Raw genomic sequence first — 4,796 nt, 5'->3', positions numbered from 1 at the left:
AGCAGAGAGCAGGGTGGATGACAGAGAGCGAGAGGGAAAGCAGAGAGAAGGGTGTTCTAAGGAGGTCGAGTGCCCGCAAATGTACCTACATTCGTGTTTGCACCTTATGTGCAGTATCAGTAGGTTGTAGTAATGGGACACTTACGTATGCATTGAATTAGCAGTAGCAGACGAAAGTATCGAATTTGAGAAAAATTATCACCTGTGAGCCAAGACTGATACCTTGGATGCAATACTTGTAGGTAGAAGTATGGAAATCAATAAAAAATAAAAATCATAAAACTTGCGACAAAAATCCTGTCACGGCGACCCTTGCAGGCCAATCCGTTACCTGTGACTCAATACCAATATGTAAATGCAATAAAAATTCACCAAAACGTCCCTCAGGGGCACCTGATTGCAGAACTCCCATGAGGAAATCACTATGTGATTGGTCTGTATACCATTTAATCTAAGATTATTCCCGTTCTTCCGCTGCCTTTTTCGTATCATTCTATCTCTAATCATTGGAAAGTACCGGGTGATCAAGAAGTCAGTATAAATTTGAAAACTTAATAAACCACGGAATAATGTAGATAGAGAGGTAAAAATTGACCATGCTTGGAATAACATGGGGTTTTATTAGAACAAAAAAAACCCAAAGTATTGCTAGACGCGTGAAAGATCTCTTGCGCGCGTCGTTTGGTGATGATCGTGTGCTCAGCCGCCACTTTCGTCATGCTTGGCCTCCCAGGTCCCCAGACATCAGTCGGTGCGATTATTGGCTTTGGGGTTACCTGAAATCGCAAGTGTATCGTGATCGACCGACATCTCTATGGATGCTGAAAGACAACATCCGACGCCAATGCCTCACCTTAACTCCGGACATGCTTTACAGGGCTGTTCACAACATTATTCCTCGACCACAGCTATTGTTGAGGAATGATGGTGGACATATTGAGCATTTCCTGTAAAGAACATCATCTTTGCTTTGTCTTACTTTGTTATGCTAATTATTGCTATTCTGATCAGATAAAGCCAATCTGTCGGACTTTGTTTGAAATTATGTATTTTTTGAGTTCTAATAAAATCCCATGTCATTCCAAGCATGTGTGTCAATTTGTACCTCTCTATCTACATTATTCCGTGATTTATTGAATTTTCAAATTTATACTGACTTTTTGATCACCCGGTACATAAATTGGATAAAATTAAAAGAGATAACATCTTCATGGTACAAACCTAGAACACTTGGATGGAAACCATACGAAACGTAGGAATAAAATCGGATGGGAAATGGTCCGAAAGAAAACAGAAAATCAGTTTCAAAGGAGTTTGAGTGACTGATAATGAAGCATCAGGTTGCATCTTCCCTGCTTATGTAGTGTGGGTTGTAGGTTCACGTAGCCCCTGATGTCAAACCCGGAGATCCAAAAAAATTGCTGCCATAGGTATAGAAGAGGTAGACAATAATTATTTCAGAGTTATTAATTTACTGGCGAGGCTACACTCTGACATATGCTATTAACTTTCTGTTTTACAAGACTGTAAATGTGCACTGGAAGTACACAGGGTGAGGCAGATAAGACGGGTCACCCGAAATGTGTACAAAATGAGTAAATATTTCGAGGTTCGGTTTTTTCCATCTTATAGAGGACAATATGGCGAATCTCTTGACTTTCTAAAATAATTTTTACCATTTATAGTAGCCGAATCACGATCATGGCGTTGTTTTTTGTGATGAAACTATGTACTTTTAAGTATGGCATATGAAAAAAGCTTGTAAGCGAACTACAACGACATGACGAGGACTGGACTTGATCAAATAGTATCAAGATAACAGCGCCGCAAACGTCTGCCCCGCTGTCACGAGAAGACGTTCCACAAAAGGCTGCCCTGTAACAAACACGAAACTCAGGTCTGTTTCATGTGTTCATTGCCACGTTGAATTCCACGTGGAGTTAATGACAGCTCAGGTCCATGTTATAAGACATTTCATATCAGCGGGAGTCGTCGGTGTTTCCTAATGGACCTTTTGTTTTAATTTCTGCTGCAGATAAAAGTGTAGAAGTAAGGAATATTCCCTTAAGAGGATCTGTCCTACGTGCGGAATGGAAGGGGCTTCCGTCAGTTTGGTACCTAACTCAACGCTTTATGCCCAGTGGGAAGTCTCCAAATAACTGCGGGAACAGAATCGCTTAGGAACTCGAGACACTTGATTGTGTTTAGATTCCCACTAATAAAACACGGACCAATGATGAGGGTATCGAAGACCTCACACCAGACGATGACAGACCGAGAGTATTGTTTATCCACTTCTTTGTATTTTGCATCCTGTTTTTTCGTGTTGCCACCTCGTTATGCTAGTTTCCATTTATTTTGTCACTGAGTTGCTGCTTTGTCTGCCCGTCAGTGGCAGCAGCAGCTCCTATCGATACAGCCCTCGCGTGTTATGTTTGCTGCATTGCTATTACTTCCCGGTTGTCGTCTGTCGTGGAGTGGGTTGGAACGTGCCAGGTGGGCAGTTCGGACATGCCAGTCGCGGAGTTCGAACACAGCACTAGTTCAGTCAGGTTCGAGCAGCAGTGAGGCCTGGATGTCCATGGATCGCCCGACCGTTGCCGCCACGCATCATTTGAGCTGGGGACGGTCTTTGTGGATCGGCGGTCGGTCGTCCCACTGGACGACGCGAATTGGCTCGCTGATCGTTTATGTGTTGGCTGTGTGTGTTTATCGATTCCCGATTTGTCTTCGTGATTGCACAGCCACTGCTGAGTGTCGTTCAAGCCTTCGTGCAAGTGTTTGTCAAACTGTGTGTGTAGTTGGTGTCATTTCCACTGAAAACTTGTTTCAAATGTTGTCGGCGTACTGTCAGTGAGTCGGTCGGTTGGAACGGATCAGCAAGCGTCTCCGCGCGGAGCAGTCGGCCGGGCCCGCATGCGGTCTCTACGCAGTGTCGGAGCGTGTGGAGGCTGTTCCGAGCGCTGAGAGGTTCATGGCTCACCGACCCAGGACATCAAAGTTGAGTGGTGATTTAATTACCGAAGCCACGTCTGTTCACGTTGTCCCGTTGGTTGGTGGTTCGCTGTTGTTGGTATTCCTGGGAGCAACAGCGATTGTTCGAGTTGGTGAAGATATAGCCGCCGTGTGGTGGAATTAACTACGAGGGCAGTTCAATAAGTAACGCAACACATTTTTGTCTGAAACAGGGGTTGTTTTATTCAGCATTGAAATACACCAGGTTATTCCCCAATCTTTTAGCTACACAACACTATTTTTCAACGTAATCTCCATTCAATGCTACGGCCTTACGCCACCTTGAAATGAGGGCCTGTATGCCTGCACGGCACCATTCCACTGGTCGATGTCGGAGCCAACGTCGTACTGCATCAATAACTTCTTCATCATCCGCGTAGTGCGTCCCACGGATTGCGTCCTTCATTGGGCCAAACATATGGAAATCCGACGGTGCGAGATCGGGGCTGTAGGGTGCATGAGGAAGAACAGTCCACTGAAATTTTGTGAGCTCCTCTCGGGTGCGAAGACTTGTGTGCGGTCTTGCGTTGTCATGAAGAAGGAGAAGTTCGTTCTGATTTTTGTGCCTACGAACACGCTGAAGACGTTTCTTCAATTTCTGAAGAGTAGCACAATACACTTCAGAGTTGATCGTTTGACCATGGGGAAGGACATCGAACAGAATAACCCCTTCAGCGTCCCAGAAGACTGTAACCATGACTTTACCAGCTGAGGGAATGGCTTTAAACTTTTTCTTGGTAGGGGAGTGGGTGTGGCGCCACTCCATTGATTGCCGTTTTGTTTCAGGTTCGAAGTGATGAACCCATGTTTCATCGCCTGTAACAATCTTTGACAAGAAATTGTCACCCTCAGCCACATGACGAGCGAGCAATTCCGCACAGATGGTTCTCCTTTGCTCTTTATGGTGTTCGGTTAGACAACGAGGGACCCAGCGGGAACAAACCTTTGAATATCCCAACTGGTGAACAATTGTGACAGCACTACCAACAGAGATGTCAAGTTGAGCACTGAGTTGTTTGATGGTGATCTGTCGATCATCTCGAACGAGTGTGTTCGCACGCTCCGCCATTGCAGGAGTCAAAGCTGTGCACGGCCGGCCTGCACGCGGGAGATCAGACAGTCTTGCTTGACCTTGCGGCGATGATGACACACGCTTTGCCCAACGACTCACCGTGCTTTTGTCCACTGCCAGATCACCGTAGACATTCTGCAAGCGCCTATGAATATCTGAGATGCCCTGGTTTTCCGCCAAAAGAAACTCGATCACTGCCCGTTGTTTGCAACGCACATCTGTTACAGACGCCATTTTAACAGCTCCGTACAGCGCTGCCACCTGTCGGAAGTCAATGAAACTATACGAGACGAAGCGGGAATGTTTGAAAATATTCCACAAGAAATTTCCGGCTTTTTCAACCAAAATTGGCCGAGAAAAAAATGTGTTGCATTACTTATTGAACTGCCCTCGTATATTTGTCGATTTGAAATTCTAGTGCACCAGCGGAATTTTCTGCCTTTAGGCCGTTAGTGTTCCGGTTACCTGCCATGGTCGCTGACGTATATTCAGGCAGTGTCCTTTCCTCACCTGTTGTCGCTGTCCAACATTTTGTGCAGTTTTGACAGCTTAATGTATATTTGGGTATGGGCGGCTGTGTCTGTAACGTTTGGCTTTGGAATCCTCGTATACTGCTCGGTGGCTAGCAAGTCGTCTTGTCGGTGGGTCCCTGACTGTCTCTTGGTTGTCTTGCTGGCGGATCGAGTATAATTGGGCCGACTTCTTGTCT

Source organism: Schistocerca nitens, chromosome 8, assembly GCF_023898315.1.
Source record: "Schistocerca nitens isolate TAMUIC-IGC-003100 chromosome 8, iqSchNite1.1, whole genome shotgun sequence".
Taxonomy (NCBI): domain Eukaryota; kingdom Metazoa; phylum Arthropoda; class Insecta; order Orthoptera; family Acrididae; genus Schistocerca; species Schistocerca nitens.
The sequence above is the reverse complement of the archived record's forward strand: the minus strand, read 5'-3'. Positions refer to the sequence as shown.